The sequence below is a fragment of the Brassica rapa genome, chromosome A06, assembly GCF_000309985.2.
Source record: "Brassica rapa cultivar Chiifu-401-42 chromosome A06, CAAS_Brap_v3.01, whole genome shotgun sequence".
Lineage (NCBI taxonomy): Eukaryota > Viridiplantae > Streptophyta > Magnoliopsida > Brassicales > Brassicaceae > Brassica > Brassica rapa.
The window spans coordinates 14,323,407-14,342,912 of NC_024800.2; the positions used below are offsets into that span (position 1 = coordinate 14,323,407).

The window sequence follows — 19,506 nt, forward strand, 5'->3', positions numbered from 1 at the left end:
TGGCTTCTGCTTTTCTTTCGGTCACATCCGAGAAGGCAGTCATCCCGCCGATGACTCCACACTGGTTATGTAGCAAACCTCTTGGGCTTCGTCTTCCTCAAACGAAAAAGACTCGATTTTCATAAGACTATAGGTCACATAATACGAAATATTCGTCGTATAACTGAAACCTAGAGCGGAGAATCGTTTTCTACGACTATCGGCCATATTAGCACGGATAACATGGGCAAACGTGGCCTATCAATCTCGACAAGCGCTCTTTGGCCCTCGATCAATTACGCCTTCCACTAAAGGTCCAAACCCATATTTGCCATCCCCTTTAAGGACGATTGTAAACTAACATGACCTTAAATGTTAAAGTACCATGGTCTAATCCTTGACCTACAACATCCTTGACTATCTGAGTGAACACATCCTTCACGCCAAGCCAAACTATTTGAGAAACCATCGCTCCATCGCTTAACGGCTAAACGACAATCTACGATTTGTCTAAAAACGTCGTGTGACTATTAAGAGAATAATTATCGTATAGCCCACAGTTGGAAATCATATGATAAATTCTTCGTAACGAAACTCAGTCCTAACAACCAAACGGTTAACGGAAAATCTAAACTTTTCGAAAATTGACCAAGTTCAATACGCTCCACAATTCACTTTAAGCCCGCAACGTTTTACCCATAATACGCGGCATGTAAGGAAAAATTCGTAACAAAGCTTCCAGAGCTATACGAAACATCCTCAATAATGCACGAAATAGAGCTCGGAAGGCCAACACTTCGCAAAGCACTATGAAGGAAAACGCTTCTTCCCATGAACAAATTTACGCGACACCTCAGTCTTAATTCCTCGATCGCAAATCAAATTATTAGCATCCAAAAAGGAATAACAATTTTGGCTGCGAACATCCGTAGTCAAACCAGAATATTTCTCAAACGCAGGGCTAAGACTAAACCCTTGCAACATCGTGAAACATCTTCAAGCCCGCGAACATTTCAAGCACGAAACACGGCATACGAAAGAATAACAAATCTTCAGCATCGCGAGACGTTGCAGACGCCTGAAGATTCATTCTTCGACAAAAATTTCTTCCTCGATAAAAACACCTTCTTGGAAGACCAGACAGTCATACGCACTAACATCTTCTCAAAAAATATCCTTCGCGAAGACTCAAAATGGTAATTTTTACCATTAAATTTGTTGCTGATCACAATAAACTCTTAACGTCCTAAACAGACTTAGCCATCTCGTATAGATGACTCTCGTACATCCGACACAAGGATAATAGCGCTATAAAAGAAACCCAAAATTTTTGGTCAGCACTTCTAGGAGGCTTAAAAATTAGCCTTGGAGAGATGCTCGGTTCCAACCCTACAAGTCATATAAGCCGAGAACCTATCGCGGACATTAAATCGGTATGGAATCAGGATGAAGCTGAAACGGGATACGTAAGTCGAATTAGTCATCGCACCCTCTAAAACCAGGAGTAAACCTAGGTCTTTCCCTAAACCCAGCGCACTGGTCTCTAACATCTCTAGGCATGGTATCAAACACCCTGATACGAGATCCCAAAATTTGTCTCTTTGCCAATATTTGAGCGTCTTCAGAAATCCCGCAAGTTTACACACTGCGAAAAACTCTCAAAACAGATCACGAATATAGCAGTTCACCCAGAGTTAGATTACGAGATGACAACTCGTAGTCTTCCTTCTACACCCATATAAAATGCCATCGGCAGCAACACGCCTGATAACCGCTAGATAAAAACTAGACCGTAAAGGTCTCGCTGGAAAACTAGTCATAAAAACCTTAACTCCAAGACAAACTACGAAAGACTTGATCCCTTCAACAAGGGTACGTAGGCAGCCGTCATAAGGCGCTGCCCCAATCTTATCGCGTTCTACTTTTAGAAGAGCGAGAACACCACTTACCACTGACCTTTACAACCATAAATTCCGCCTAACTCACCTTACTTGCCTAACTTTCGAAGCCACTCGCTAGAACCTCACGCTAGAAGCTCATGGTTCTAACGAGCAAGGGGGCTAACTGTTGGGGTCAAAATCGGTCACGACGGAATCAATGTCTGAAAGTCCGTAAAAATCAGCATGAACGTTTTTATGAAAAGTAATCTTCGTAAAGATATCTTTACGAAGAGCCTTGCGGTAAAATCTTGTTCAAATCTCAATTGAACCACTAAATACCAATTGTCCGAAGGCAACATACATTTATCCAAATCGTCCGCAAACAAGCTCGAGTATGGCAATCGGTCTGCGACAAGCCAAGCTCGACCGAGCATGCGTACTGCTCGGTCGCTACGTAGCGACCGATCTCGAGCCAAGCTCTGCTCGGTCGCTACGTAGCGACCAAGCTCGGAACCAAGATTGGTCACTACGTAGTGACCGAGCACATGCATGTTTTGATCGTTACGAAGCAATCGAGCTTTCTCAAAAAGTCGATACGACGTGAATCCATGCATTCTTGTGTACTCTTTAATGCCATCTCCCGAGGACCGTAGCTGAACCATTTCATGTTGCTCGTCACTCGAAGTCATCGATCAAACTTTACGATAAAAACCGCGGAAAGTTTGTTTTCATCGAAGAAACCATAATAAACGTTTCGAGTCAAAAGTCGGTCTAAAGAGACCTAAGACGTGACTCAAAGCCCACTTACGATTTCTTAATCAACAGCCCATAAGCCGTATGATGGTTTATTCTTCGTTCGCAAGAAAAGATAAATGTCAAGTTTCCGCGGATAAATATGATTTTTTCGAAAAACGTAAACCGACCTAGGAGCGAGTATATAAGGAGTCCTAGGCGAGAGGCATAAAAGAAACTTTTTCACAGCAAACTTAGCACTTAAAGCAGTTTAGGCAATTTTCCGTTTTTTGTTATTCGAGCAGCGACTCAATTCGGTTTAGCTGTCTTAGGGTTGCTAGAACTAGGAATCTTGCGACAGCTCTCGAGACCAGGCTTATACCTTGTTGTAACGCTCAAACGCAGATTCGGAATAAGACCTACTTTGCTCTCTTTTACGATCTTATATACTTTATCGTTGTTATTTCGTGTTTTGATTGCTTAGCGTCTGGTATTAGCAGATATCCAGGACCTCTAGGAAATTAGGGCTCTCCTACTTTCCTTATTTAAACGGAAATCGACAGTGCAAATTTTGGTTCCCACGGGAGCTGAGGCATGAGCTACGATAAAGAATGATACATGGTATGAGAGTGAACTACCAAAGGGGAAGAAGGCTGTGTCTAGTAGATGGATCTTTACAATCAAGTACAAGGCTGATGGGCAGATTGAGAGGAAGAAGACTAGACTAGTAGCAAGAGGATTCACTCAGACCTATGGAGAGGATTACATTGAGACATTTGCACCAGTAGCCAAGTTACATACTATTCGGATTGTTTTGAGCTTGGCTGTTAACCTTTGATGGGGATTGTGGCAAATAGATCTAAAGAATGCATTCTTACAAGGATAACTTGAGGATGAAGTCTACATGTATCCTCCATCAGGTCTTGAACATCTAGTAAAGAAAGGGAACGTGCTGAGGCTAAAGAAGGCTATCTATGGGTTGAAGCAATCACCAAGAGCCTGGTACAACAAGCTGAGCACAACCCTGAATGGTCGACGCTTCAAGAAGTCTGAATTGGATCACACTCTCTTCACTCTTGTTACTCCCTCTGGTATGATTGCACTCCTTGTGTATGTAGATGATATCATTATCACTGGAAGTGATAAGGAAGGTATCAAGGCTACCAAGGAGTTTCTTAAATCTATGTTTGAGATTAAAGACTTGGGAGAAATGAAATACTTTCTTGGAATTGAGATTTGTAGATCCAAGGAAGGGTTGTTCATGTCCCAAAGGAAGTACACACTTGATCTTTTGAAAGATGCAGGTGCTTATGGAGGCAAGACAGCAAAGATTCCCATGGAGGATGGCTACAAACAACCACGAGAGGGGGAGATTGAAGACAGCAAGCCATTTCATGATCCTAAACTCTATAGAAAACTTGTTGGCAAATTGATCTATCTAACCATTACAAGACCTGATATATATTTTGTTGTAAATCAGGTGAGCCAACACATGCAAGTCCCCAAAGAACATCATTGGCGCATGGTGGAAAGGCTGTTGATTTATCTGAATGGTTCTCCGGATCAAGGAGTATGGATGGGGTGTAATGGAAGCACTGAAATGGTGGGCTATTGTGATGCTGATTGGGCTGGGGTTAGAGCTGACAGGAGATCAACCACCGGCTATTGCACATTCATTGGAGGCAACTTGGTTACTTGGAAGAGCAAGAAGCAGAAGGTGGTATCTTGTTCAAGTGCAGAAGCAGAGTATAGAGCCATGCTGAAGCTTACAAACGAGCTGGTTTGGATCAAGGATATCTTGAAGCACTTGGAGATTGATCAAGCTACAGCAATGACTATGCATTGTGACAACCAAGCCGCCATTCACATTGCCTCCAACTCAGTGTTCCATGAGAGGACTAAGCACATTGAAGTTGATTGCCACAAGGTGAGGCAGATGACTGTCCTAGGAGTTATCTTGCCATGCTATACAAGAAGTGAAGATCCGTTGGCTGATGTATTCACCAAGGCAGCAAGACAAAAGACTATGGAGTCCATTCATATCAGATTGGGACTCATAGATCTTGGGAAGAAGAAGGGCTGATCCCCTAAGTCATGAGGTCTTCACTCTTTTTCCCTCATCAAGGTTTTGTCCCAATAAATTTTCCTTGGTGAGGTTTTTAATGAGGAAGATCTCATGGCTGTCAAAGCTTAAGCTTTCACAAAGCTAAGCTTGAGGGGGAGTGTTGAAATAAGGAGTTGATATGAAGGCTTAGAGAGACTTAGGTAAAGAAGGGACGATGAGAAGAAGCTATGGTTGAAGTAGAGACGCATTGGGCGAATGGTATGGACGGTACGAACCGTACGGATCAGTTTGACCAAGATCACTTATGTCTCGACCTTTCTCCACATTCTGGTGAGAAAACACAAGAAAAGCACACTTTGCCTCTAACATGGTGGCAAAGCTTATATAATTAGGTTAAAACTCGTCAGGGGTAATCTTGTAAATTGGTGAAGACTTGGGCTTCATGTCGGTTGTGACCAAACGGGATTTCTGCGCGCTTCGCTGTCGATCAATGTTCTGATGTGAACATCGATCGATATTTCTTCCTCAGTATCTACTGATGGTCGAGCTCGATGGTCATCTCGGATGCTTGCTCCAAATATTTCCAAAATGGTCCAAAATGATCACTTATCTCCAAATCATTCTTGATCTTATAAATATAATAAATAGACTCTATAATATAATAATTAGTTATAAGAACACCTATAAACCATGGGTGAAAGTGGGTCAAATCTCTGGCTTATCAGCCATGCGAACCCTTTCTATCCATACAACAGATTTTGGCTTCATAGTCGGGTCAATTCCTACCTCTGGGTCAATTTGGGCTAGAAACCTTATAAGATCATTCAACCCATGCGATACAAGTCCAAGGAAAGAAAAGTATTGTTATTCCATCTGACAGAGCAAGAGCACAAAGAGAGCGTCGTCCTGGTGTGAAGAGTTAGCCCTCCATCAACAATAAAAGCTAAGAAGTTGTAGATATACTTCCAGGCTCATCCAATCGTGGTGGTAGTACCTCTATTTTTTAAATCTCTTTTACTCCATAAGCCAGAGTAACAACGGCAATTAGCCGAGTATGCAAAAGAGTTCATAAACATCGAGGAGCCTCCAGGTTCTAGAAAGGTATATCCCGGAACCTCCAGGTTTTAGAAAGGTATATCCTGAAACCTCCGGGTTCTAGAGGGGTATATCCCGAAACCTCCGGGTTCCAAAAGAATAAATTATATAACCTCTAGAGTTCAAGAAGATACATCTGTAAATGTGAGAACTATGGCACAAACCTAAAGCAAAAAGCACATCAGAGAATATCTCTACAAAGATATGTGTATTACTAGTATTCTTTTAAAGCAAAATTACAAGTCTCTCTTTAAACATAACTTCAAAAATATCAATACACTCTTGACTTGTTGATCTAGCCTCACATGTCCTAAGGTTGAATACAAGACCTCTAGAATCTCTCCCCTAGCCCTTAGTACTTTCACTCGCTTACCAGCTTATAAAACCCGCTCTTATGCTAAGAATACAATTTAAGTGACAACCCTAATACATAGGTCGTATAGGACTATATATACACAATAGTCAAGTCGGCTAACCTAGCCTATCAACCCAATATTTACTAAATACCCAAATATGGTAAGTTCCCTAAAACTCATACTAAGTCTTAAGGAACTTCCCATTGTGAGATCTCCCTTCTCCAAGGTGAATCTCTTCATGCTTGTTCTCCAAGATGTCTTCGCATTAACTCTTACTTGGTCGAGAATCCGTTCGTCAAGTCTCGGTCTTCACTTTATCTTGTTTATCCGCATACGCACTCATTGTCGTAGACCCTGATCCATTTGTTGTTGTACTTGCGTTTGTATCATAACGTCCACGTGATCTTTGCATCTTCAGTCTCCCCCTTTTTAGCTTTGGATGCTTCTCAAGTACCTTCAAGAATTTACTCACACAACCACACAAATGTCTCAACACATAATTCCTGAATAATGCGTGCATTAAAAGAAAAATAGTGCAAGACATGCGGGTCCAAAAGTTAAAGAGAATTACATAGCCAAAAACAACAAGAAAAAACACAATTTTCTCTCTCTGGTCATCACGTTCATCCGCTGACTGCTGCAGATCCTGCTCACTTTCTCCCTCTTCTTGAGTGCATTCAAAGTTAAACTTTAAAGATCTTAACAATTATGAACTAGACAGAAGACTTACTTGGATTCATCATTTTAGCTATCTGTGACACAACGTTTGACAGAGCTTCCATTGCTACCCAGATCCGTCGAATGGAGATTGAGGCTTTTACAAGTGCAATCTTGGCTTCTTCAACATTTATCGATTCTCCTGGATAGGCAACCATTCCCAGATGGATGATCTGAAACTTTCCTTCTAGCCGTGGCGACTGGTGTGGGGATACATAGGCCATGTCCGAAGAGCTTGGCCTTTTTGATGATTCAGATGGTTTGGGGCGTGAAACACTTGGTGGAGGTCCTGACTTAAATGCAGTTTTTGAGGTTGGTGCGGCTTTCCCTTTCTTTTTAGGCTTTCTCTGAGCCTCCTCTGCGCCTTCTCGTTCTTCCTCATGATTCTGTAGATACTCGTCACCAAGACGTGGATCATATATATGAGGTTCTTCCTTGGCTTTCTTTGCAATTGATGTTGGCTCTGAAGAACACCATAGATGGTGCGAGGGAATGGCAACCACCTCGTGTCTTTCTTGCCTCATTCCTTCTGAATGACTCCGAGATTCAAGACTTGAGGGTAGATCATCTCCCCCACATCCACACGGATCCCATGAAACATCTGATAGATGAGTCTTGCTCTGTCTACAGACACTGCATTCTTGTGAGACGACGGCACCCTGTTGTGTGCTGAGAGGATCACTAGAGCATCTTTGCACGGAGATAAGAACTTTGTGGTTAAATTCTACAGTCCACGTGTTCCCTCTGTCAGAAATTCTGCCAGCTCTTCATTTGAGACTGCATTCATGGTCTCATCAGCATCTATCTCATCTCCTTGGTTCGGTGAGAGATCGAGAAACTGGTTGATCGCAGCTGGAGAGAACTCAAACTTCAGACCCCTCACAGAGACTATCACCTCAGAACCTTTAGTCATCTCTCCGGGAAGTGCTACATAGAACTCCTTCACAATCTCAGGATATATAATCACCTAGAGGCTTGTGACAGTCTTCTCAAGATGGCCCTTTCGGATGATCTCCAGATACCCCCAAGTATCATCACTCTCTAGATCTACGGACCTTTCAGGAATGATCTCCCGAGAAGAGAGGCTTTCATACCTCTGTTCTCCCACGAGTTCAGCGTTTGCAGATATATGAGAGGTTTTTGCCTTGGATTCTCCCACTGAAGCTGATGCAGTATGCGTCTTGCTTAGTACAGCTTCTGGAACAGTAGATTTCATTGATGTCTTTCTCTCTTGGTTGGTCCTCTGCATTGACGGTGTCACCTTTCTCTTCTTGCCTTTGGCTTTCTTCTTGAGATCTGTCAGAAGTTCCACCTCCTCAACATCCACTTCTTCAACTTCACCTGACTTAGTCTTTTTTCGAGTCCTCATCCGCCTTGGAGGAATCTCCCGAGGATACTTCAATTTGTTTCTCTCGAGCCTTTCTGATGAGACCATGTGTTCCCTCTGTTAGAAATTCTGCCAGCTTTTCATTTGAGACTGCATTCATGGTCTCATCAGCATCTATCTCATCTCCTTGGCGCGGTGAGAGATCGAGAAACTGGTTGATCGCAGCTGGAGAGAACTCAAACTTCAGACCCCTCACAGAGACTATCACCTCAGAACCTTTAGTCACCTCTCCGGGAAGTGCTACACAGAACTTCACAATCTCAGGAATATAACCACGTAGAGGCTTGTGATAGTCTTCTCAAGATGGCCCTTTCTGATTATCTCTAGATACCCCCAAGTATCATCACTCTCTAGATCTACGAACCTTTCAGGAACGATCTCCCGAGAAAAGAGGCTTTCATACCTCTGTTCTGCCACGAGTTCAGCGTTTGCATATTTATGAGACGTTTCTGCCTTGGATTCTCTTGCTGAAGCTGATGCAGTATGCGTCTTGCTTAGTACAGCTTCTGGAACAGTAGATTTCCTTGCTGTCTTTCTCTCTGGGTTGGTCCTCTGCATTGACGGTGTCGCCTTTCTCTTCTTGCCTTTGGCTTTCTTCTTGAGATCTATCAGAAGTTGCACGTCCTCAACATCCACTTCTTCAACTTCACCTGACTCAGTGTTTTCCGAGTCCTCATCCGCCTTGGAGGAATCTCCCGAGGATACTTCAATTTGTTTCTCTCGAGCCTTTCTGGTTGTCTCGCCAAGATCTTCGGTTTCGCCCACCTCTTCTGGAGTCGCCTTAAGTGTCTGATATTGGTTTGATGAGACTTCTCCTTCTCTTATGGATCTTAATTAGCCTCTTAGTCAAAGATCAATTTCTCAGGTGTGGTGTTCACGGCCTCAGACATGAGATCTTGCGAGTTTAGGCTCCCCTGTGGAGTCGTCTGCTCATCGTCGTTGCAGTAATCGACCAGACTAATCGGCGGTGGTGGTGCGGCGACTTGCTCCTTGGTTGATGCTGAAGTTTTTCCACTCTTAGTCATTTTTCTTGCGAGAGAGAGAGAGCTTTCTTGCTTTGGGAAGCTTTTCAATTTTTGGGAGCAAAGAGAGTTAAGAGAGAGATGTGGGTGTCTAGGCTTTATCAAGGTGTAACAATTTCCCTTTTGGTGCACCACCCCATGATTTCTTAGATATTCGCCATATCTCCCACAATCTCATAAATGGAAGTTTTTCAAATTTAAAAAAAAAAATTGAAATCTTCCATTTAATCATACACGATCTTTCCTTCCTTTTCTCTTGTCCTGTCACATCTTGTCTGCTTCTGACTTTATTTGGACCGACTCTTCCCTGGACTGCTATGACACTTAATGACATGGATTAGTAGAACACTTAAGAACCTATGCTGACACACCCACTTGGACAAAAGAATGCTTTAGTACTCAGAATACGCAAGAAGTGAGAAAACACATGTCGCATATCAGTTTATTATGTACGTAAGACAAATATTTGAGTTGTACCTTTCCTATTCCAACTGTTCATCTCGTGATCCAGAAGTTGACATAGCTTCTGATGCAGCTACACCTTTGCTCTTATTAGACCATCATCTGATCATCAGGTCATCTTGTGACTATCTTTCACACGGATATGCCTTTATCATACCTTGACTCAGTTTTCAACCTTTTTTCATCACGAAGAAGCTTTTAGGGGTTTTCTCTTCCCTTTCTTTTGACCCTTTGAACCTTTCTTTTGATTGTTAGGGTATCAAGAGCATTCTTCTTCTCTTTTCTTTCTTTTTTTTTTATTGTTGCTTCCTTCGTGTGAAACCTGTACACCTTTTGGAGTATGATGGCATATTCGGCATCTCTTTTTAACTAACAACTTACTGATGCAAGACAAAATATGAACTCTATGTGCAACTGCATCAACTTTTCCGTCAACTTTGTACACTTAGACAAACTTGTTGCATCTCAAAAACCCTAATGGAGTCTTAGAGCATAACAAAATGGTTAAAATCAAGTGGTTTAGGGAAAAGATCTGCTAATTGTAATTCTGTGACACCGTGTTCAATCACTACCTATTGTTCGTCAGCTAGTACCCTGATGAAGTGGTGACGAATGTCAATGTGCTTAGTCCTTGAGTGTTATAATGGATTATTGGATATTTAATTGCACTCTTGTTGTTGCAGAATACCAGAAACGATCCTGAGTCCATTCCATAGTCACGAGACATTTGCTTCATCGACATGAGTTGTGTGCAACAGCTTCCCATCGCAATATACTATGCATCTACTATAGACAATGACACAGAGTTATGCTTCTTACTCAACTAGGCGATCATATTCTTTCCAAGAAAGAAACAGCCTCCACTCGTGCTTTTCCGATCGTCTACACTCCCAGCTCAGTCTGCATCATAATATCCGTCAAGACTCCCATTTGATCCCTTGGAATAGAAAATCCCTAGATTGACCGTCCCTTTAACGTATCAGATGATTCTCCTTACTGCCTCCAGATGAGACTTCTTAGGATTTGCTTGATATCTTGAACATATCCCAACACTCAGGCTTAAATCAGGCCGACTTGCGGTTAGGTAGAGCAATCTTCCGATCATTCCTCGATATATCTTCGTATCAACTGGCTCGCCACTTTCATCTCGAGAGATCTTGGTTGTAGTACTCATTGGGGTTCTTGCCTCTTTGCATTGATCTAGATGGAACTTCTTCATGAGTGCCTTTGCATAGGTGCTTTGAGAAAAAAAATCCACCTTCTTGAGTTTGATGTATTTGTAACCCTAGAAAGTACTTCAGTTCTCCTACCATACTCATCTCAAACTCTTGAGTCATATCTCTGGTGAATGCCTGTAAATGTGAGAGCTATGGCACAAATGTAAAGCAATAAGCACACCAGAGAATATCCTACAAAGATATGTATATTACTAGTATTCGTTTAAAGCGAACTTACAAGTCTCTCTTTAACAAGAACCTCAACAAGATCAAGACACTCTTGACTTGTTGCTCTAACCTCACACGTCCTAAAGTCGAATACAAGACCTCTAGAACCTCTCCCCTTAGCCCTTAGTACTTTCACTCGCTTGCAACTGATACCACTCAAATTACCCTAAGGAGTGTTACTCTCATCAAAAGAGGTTCAGATGTAGTACTTAGGGATCGAATCCACAAAGAGCTAGGGAACAATTAAATCTAGTGTTTATTAATTCTAAAGGTTGTAATGTTTTAAATAAAATAGCAATAGTAACTAGCGAGTAAATGATAAATGTAACTTAGGTTGGAAATGATATTAGATGCAGGGCCACTATTCAGGTGTTGGAGATTATAATTCCTATAGATGCCTAACTGTTGCATGCATGATATATTAGAGCTCATTCGCTTAACTCAGTGATCAGCTGTCGCATGTACCACTGGTTAACAGACTAGATCTTGTGTCTCACCGGTTAGATGCAGACACAAGAGAGTGTCGATCGATAGTCTATTAAGACGTCGACCGATACACTTTTGCCAACATCGATCGATTGCCAGTTGGGGACATCGATCGACGGGTTCTAGCCAGGCCTATGCGCGAGTATGAAAATGCTCTACTAAGATTCTAAATTGGCGGTTAGCCCTCTCTAGAAATCCTAATATGATAAATAGATGTCAGGATGGGATAACAAGGGTGCTTGAATATGCAATCATATGATCATGTTCTAGTTAGCTAGGCTAAAACAAGCAATGAATACAAATCTATCATGAATATCACAACAAGGCAGATCTATAGTTTGGGGTTAATCCCACAAACCTATCTGAACCCTGGATCTAACAGTTGAACTACTCAGACATAGCAAAGCAATTCATATCAATGGATAAATAGAAACTCATAGAATAGATGATAAGAAAATGAAACAAGGAGTTCCAATCACAAGTGATCTTCTCTCCCAAATGAAACTTGTAACAAAACTAGGTCTAGAAAAGAAAAGCTCTCTCTGCCGTTAAACACTTAGGCAGTATATATTCTACTAGGTTAAAAACTCGTCAGGGCATTTTGGTAATTTGGCTTGGCCTTGTTTTTAAGTCTTCTGAATCAAAAATGTCGCGTCTGGTGTCTCGACATCGATCGACGGTACTTGTGTACATCGATCGATATTAATCTTCATCTGTCGAGGCATTTCCTGATATCGATCGTCAGCACTGATGCGTATCGATCGATTATTCTTCCTCTCGTCGACCTCTAAGTGGTCAGCTCGGGTGAAATGTCCTTTATGCTCCAAAATGCTCCAAAGTCATAGCTTTAATCCGAAATGCACCTGAACCTGAAAACATACCTAGAAGAGTAGAAAACATAGATATATATATAGTAAAATAATAATATACCATGGATAAAAATGGGTCAAATCCAAGGTATATCAACTCCCCCAGACTTACCTTTTTGCTTGTCCTCAAGCAAAACATACAGGCAGTCTCTCTGAAAGAGGTTTGAAAATATTTGGGAACTTAAGATTTTAAAAACATAGAAATCTTTCCTCAACAATTTTGCAACCACATTTAAACAGTCCTAATCACAAAGCACACTATGCAATATCCTAGCTTAGCAACCATTTCTAACATAACACAACTCATCAATTCACGTCTGACATCCCCTCTACTGATTTCATTTCTTAGCATAAATATAAAGTGAATGCTTTACCTTGGGAGTATCGATCACAGGATGCAAGGATTTCAGACAGGTATCTGGAGCAGCAGGTAAAAGTTAGTTCCTAGTTTCTCTCTCTCTAAATTTCTTTCTTGAGTCAAAGTCTGCTTCCATTGCACGATCAGTGACCAAGATTGGACAGGCTTCCATGAATCAAAACTTAATGGTAGTTGCCACCAAGTTCTGTTCACTTCTTTTTGACCTATATCCAAGAGTTCTTTGCGAAAGCGAGCCTTGAAGATTGCTGCCTCCAAGTCCCGTTTCGAACTCTTTTATTTGAGTCTTTATGAATCAAGCCTTAATGGTTTTAGCCACCAAGTCCTGTTCAGACTCATCCTAATTAAACAATAGATCTTTCTTTATATATATATATATATATATATATGAGAGAGAAAATGTGATAAATAATCTAAACCAGGCGTTACCTTCCAGACCTATCTGAAGAATCCGATCCCATGTATACCAAGCCCCAAGACAAGCGGTTATGTCAGGTTTAGTGTTGGAAATCAGCTTTGGTTACTTCATGCGGTTCAAGGCAAGTGTGTAGTTGATAGGTTGATCTGCTTTTGCATCTTTAGTGCTATCTGCAATCAGTAAATCTAAAATGGTGCTAAAGATTGGTTAGATATTCATGTTTAAACCAATATAAGATTATAGTCCCTATTTTCGATTGCTAAGCATAATTTATTTGAAATTCCTTTTTACGTAAGAATAAAATAAATTATATCAGTAAATCTCCCCCAGACTTAAATTACATTGTCCCAGTGTAACTCAGCCGAAGTTATGATGAAAAGTGTATGATATACGAAATGTAACAAGTAGGTAAGATACATCTGACCGGGTTAGATATCGATCGATGGGTAAGTGTGACATCGATCGTCGTGTGGTTGCCTATGTCGAACGATGTCGATGTCTCGTCGTGGGTCGATATTCAAGTCCTCCTACTTGGTTCTCCTAAATCTGAAAGAGATAAAACGAAAGAAATTAAATGCTAGCTAATAAAACCAAAGTAAAATACCTAATAGTGGATTGCTTCCCACTCAGCGCTTGGTTATAGTCATTTAGCTTGACTGTGGTAGTGATTGGCTATTGGGTGGAGAAGCAGCTGCTTGTTGGAAAGCAAGCATCCACGTCATCTCTGCGCATTCTGGACCAAGATGCAATGAAACTTCTTGTGGCCTCATCATTTTTTGTCCATTTGTCATCCATCTTCCCAAGTACATTGGAGATGTTCTGTAGCCTTTCTTGAATGTTATCAATGCTGACCTGGTGCCAGCCTATGTTGTCATAGGCGTATGCTGAAAGATCTGTCAGTTCCTTTTGCATTGACTCCACTGTCTTGTGTATCAGCTGCTCGCCGATTGTTGTAGACTCGGCGTCGATCGATGCGATTATGTGTTCGTTGGTCGATCTCGGTGAGTTGCCGTCGATCGATTTTGCCTTTGTCCTGTCGATCGATGCTGATATCTGATGTTGAGCTGCGAGTTGCCTCTGAATGGCTTTGACTTCTTTCTGTAGCCATTCTGCGTGGTTGTCTAGTCCACTGATTTTGTTGTCGAATGGAAAGTAGATGTCATCGCAGCGTTTGTCAAGTCGTTCCTCCATGTTGTCTAGAGCAGTGTAGATCTTGGATGTGATCTTGTCAACTTCTGCTGCTGTGTAAGGAAGTAACTCCACAGGTTTCTTGCCATCGATCCAGGGTCCTCTTAGCCTGTCGATCGATGCTGATTTTTCCTGCAAAAAACTTTGATTAGTAATGTTCTCAATATCCTTTTGGGCATCAAGTAATTGACTAGACAATTTGTTTAAATCTATCATGACTGGTGATATAAAACGGTCATGCATATCCTCGTAAGTCCTCAGCCTCTCATTCATTGCTGAGACTTTGGCGTCGAGCGATGTGAAGGTGCACATGTCGATCGATGTGGCTGGATGTTGGTCCTTCTTGCGAATGGTGTCCAGATCTTGCTGTAGTAGCTCGATTTTGGTGCTTAGCCAGTCCACGTTGTTGTTGAGAGGGCAGTAAACGTCGTTTATCCTTGTGTCGATGTATGAGACTTCCCATTCATCCATGTGTTGTGTTGAGCATCGCGGTTCTGCAAGGATCTGAGCTGTAGGAAGACTGACGTCGATCGATGTTACACATGGTGCGTCGATCGATGCTGAGGTCGTAGCTTCCTTCTCAAGTTGCTGACGTAAACTATCAATTTCTGTCCTCATTTCTGCCATACATCTGAAAAGCTCATTGTAGCCTCTATCCAAAGGCTGATGTGTTTCATCTATCAGTGTTTTGAGCTCATCTCCCAGTTTCTCCTTAGCTCCACAAATACCAAACACCATTTCATCGATTTCTTCTTTGGTGTAGAGTTCTGGTGCCAGTCTTGTGAGTGTGAAGGAAGTGGCATGTTCTGGAAGACAGATGTGGCTCTCTTCAAAAAGAGATGCTCTTTCCAGTATTTTCCTGATGTTCTCCTTTGTGAAAGGTATCATCTCACCAGCTGTGCTTCGTGTGTGTCCACGCTCATCTCTGTAGACTCCATATTCGTCCTTTTGTTCCCAAGAGAACTTTCTGGCTCCACACATGTCGAAAGCGCGGCTCCCACATTCATAGCGTCTGTCGATCGATGTCGGATCATTCATATCGATCGACGTTGGTGTTACCCTGTCGATCGATGTCTCCATTATACAGTCGATCGATGCTTGCCCTTTTGGTTGGCGTGATAGATCTGGGTTGGTCTCTGTTGTGGTGACTCCTGCGTGGTTGTTAGGATCTGTTAGAATGACGTCTGGAGTGCCACGTTGCTGTGAGAACAGGTTGTCAGGTCCATTGGCTACTTGAAGGATGTCTGCTATGTCCTCTCTGGACACTTGTAAAATCCTTCCATCCATTGCACGTGCGTTGCCATCTGGATCCCTGAAAATACCAAATTCATCAGGTGTTAGAAAACCGTAATCAATGTTTGCATAATTATTCATTTTAGAAATAGAGAGATTAGGGTTTAGAGTAGTATCGATCGATGTAGATACAGTTACATCGATCGATGGCAGAGTAATTTCTGCAGAACTTGTGTTCTTGAGATGATTGCTCTTCATGGATTTTTCTGTTGATGTAGAAGGAAGAGTGTTCATCTTATTTGCTTGTGTGTTTGCTCTGATGTGTGTAGGTGGTTTCGGAGGTGCAAAACGATTTATATAGGTATCTGTAAACCTAGTTAGGGAGGGAATATTCTCCTGCTCCTGAATTTTCGCTGCGGCGCGAATATCGATCGATGTTCCTTTCGGTGTGTCGATCGATGTGAGCGGTTGTTTTGCTGGACGAGGGTGGGTATCGACCGATGTGGAGTGCACAGCGTCGAACGATGTTGGAAACGTGTTGGTGAACTTGTGTATTTCAAGTCTTTCATCCTGCAAAGACATTTCTATTGCACGTTCTTTCCAGTAATCCTCATCGTATTCCTCGGTATGTTCCTCATGAGGTGAAGTAATTACAGAGTCAATTGCAAAACTTTCATGGAAACCACTGTGTGCCCAACTGCCTATGGAATAATCATCATGTCCTCTCCTGGTTGGAGGTTGGAAGACACAATGTTGGTAACAATGATTAGGTGAAGCGAAATGGTCAAGTGGGTGCATTACGTCGAGTGACGTGTTGTTGTGGTCATCGGTCACCATTGACACATTGGAATCGATCGATGGAAAGGTTGGGGTGTCGATCGATTCCGAGTACTCTGTTTCGTACTCCGATTCATACTCTGCTCCACAATGGCATGCGCCAATGAAGCCAAGTTCTTTCCCATAATCCACAGAATTAATTACCTTTCTCTTAGGTCGGATGGGATCGTAGTGGATGTTTGGGTCTATGAGCGTTAGACACAATTTGTTTTTGTTCATGTCACATACAGCTCCTACTGTAGCTAGGAAGGATCTTCCAAGCAGAAGTGAAGAGTTCCAGTTAAGCTCGATGTCTAAGACATGAAAATCTACAGGGACAAGGGCATTACCAATCAGTACCTCCAGATCTCTTATGATGCCTCCGGATCGTTTCTCTGAAAGATCCACGAAGGTGAAGGATTCTGTTGAGGGTTCGATGGTCAAACCAAGCTGGTCTGCCATGATCCTAGGGAGGATACTAACCGATGCTCCTGTGTCACACATTGAATGGGGAAATTCAACACCCTTGACTATGCATGGTATTGCAAACTTCCCAGGATCACTCTTCTTCGTCAATGTGATCCTGTGTTTCATCTTTCCTCTGACTTGATGAAACATTCTCCTAATGTCCTCCTCAGTTACCTTTGTTTCTCTGAAGAACATCCACAACCGGTGTGTGAAGTAAGCTTCATCAAAAGGTTTTTCGATTGGGATTCTGAGGACTCGTTTAGTGAAACCATCCATCTCCTTATCGTTAGCTTCCCTCTTAAGGTTTTTAGGAATCTTCTCCTTCCTTTTCCTTAACCTTCTCCCTTCAGATTCTTGTTCTTCTTGAACAGGTTCTGTTGAACTATTTAAAGGGTTGGGTTTTGGTTCGGGTGGGTTTGCTAATGGTTTAGGTGGTGGTCTGAGTGCATTGATGTAATCATTATCGATTGAGGGTAACCGCACTCGGTATGTCAGAGGTGCCTGTCGATCGATGGGAGGTGTGTTGTGACGATCGACGTCGGACTCACTCTGTCGATCGATGGTTGAGTTAACCGATCGATCGATTTTTTCATAGAAAGGGGAGGGTGGGTGAGGATGCTTAGCTGCGAATTCTTCATGAGTTAGAATTCGAACCGCATTGCATTCAGTCGAATTGGCAGACGACGTCGATCGATGACTGGAGTAATCCGTCCATCGATCTTCATCATGGTCTGTCGATCGATGCGAGTTCATCGACATCGGTCGACACCATTGGGATCCGCCGAGACTCATGGAGCTTTCGATTTCGAAATCTCCTTCCTCAAGGTTTTCATTTCTCACCACTTGCCAGAATTCATCATCTATGATGGCATTTACGTGGTGTTTCCCTTTGTCGGCTCCTGCTTCTCTAGCAAAGCTTCTTGCCTCTTAATAGTCTCGCCCGTCTGAATTACTTGGGTTTCAAGTTTTCTCACCTGAGTCCCTAAGGTCTCGATTTTGGTGTTCAGATTGTTGTAGGCAGAGTCTATCTTACCGTTGAAATCCACGGTGATTTGTTGTTGTCCCAACAGTACTCGATCAAGCATTTCTTCGATCTTGCTTTCCTGAGTTTGGGGTGGTGGATTTTGATAGTAAGAGTTCGAGTAGCTCTTGCTGTTGTTGAAGGGTTTTTGAAATTGTGAACTTTGGTTACTTCTTTGGCCATTTCCAAAGAAGTTTCTGTTTCCGCCCTGGTTTCCAAATTTTTGGAATCCGGTACCTCCGATGTAGTTCACATCTTCTTCTCCTTCTGTATCTGCTACTTCTCCTTCAGCTGAACAGACTTGCTTCCTAAGAAGTTCGTGCACCACATCTAACTTAGCTCTTACTTCGTCCATCTGTTCCTTCCCGATAGAGGCTACAGACTTCTTCCGTTCAGAGTCAGTGTTTTTGGTGCTGCTGCTGTTAGCAAGGTTTTCGATAAGTCTCACAGCTTCCAACGGATTCCGAGTAGTGAAGTTTCCTTCACTCGCCGTATCAAGAGCCATTTGATACTGTAAGGCGAGACCTCGGAAGAAAGTGCTTAGCAGCTGCACTTCATTAAATCCGTGGTGTGGACAGTCTCGCTGGAAAAACCTAAATCTAATCCACGCATCTTTGAAGGACTCTCCAGCCTTCTGCGAGAATGTGGAAATTTTGTTCCGAAGTTCTTCAGCGCGCGCCTCATCGAAGAAGTTTCGTAAGAAAGCATTCTTGATGTCGCTCCAGGATGTTAAAGATCCTGTGGGTTGCTGCCTAAGCCAGTGCATCGCTTCTCCATTCAGCGTGTATCTGAAGAGCTTGCACAGCAGGTAATCTTCGGGGACTCCTTCCATCCGAATGGCAGCGATTAGATCCTCGAACCGTTCCAAATGGTCCATAGGATGCTCGTGCGGTAACCCAGAGTAGGGTATCTGCGACACGAGAGTGTAGTATTGAGGCTTCAGCTCGAAATTCTGCTTCTGGATCTCCGGAAGTCGAATCGCTGATCTGTTGGAATAGTACTCATCTGGGCGATTGTAGTCGGCCAGTGGTTTCGATCGAGCGTCCTCATCTACAGGTTGAGCAGCTCCTGTAGCATCAGCATCAGGGATTACAGTTCCCTGAGCATCTATTTTCTGACCTGTTGCATTACGCAGATGACCGGCCTGGTCAAACAGGTTTCCGTTCTCATCCTGAGTTAGAATAATAATGTTTACCATTTTTGACGACACGTTATCGATCGACGTACGCGGTGTAGTATCGATCGTTGTCGAACGATTGGGATCGATCGACGATGACGGTCTGGTGTCGGTCGACGGTTGGTTGTGCGTATCGATCGACGACGAAGTGGTTGCGTCGAGCGATGTGGAACGTTGACCTCTACGGATGGTGCGTTCCAAATGAGCAGGATCGTCTGAGAACAGCAAGTCTTTCTCCTTGTTGCTTCTGGTACCGCTGGGCATGCACCTGAAAAGACAAGAAAAAGAAAGATTATTAGAAAAGGGGGTAAAGA

General features: G+C 42.6%; 1 non-coding gene across 1 annotated transcript; it reads left to right on the top strand.

Annotated features, from left to right (window-relative positions):
- Window positions 1-18,575: 18,575 nt before the first annotated feature.
- Window positions 18,576-18,681, top strand: LOC117126301. The gene has a single exon (XR_004448876.1). It is a non-coding gene; the product is annotated as a small nucleolar RNA R71 (small nucleolar RNA).
- Window positions 18,682-19,506: the final 825 nt, after the last annotated feature.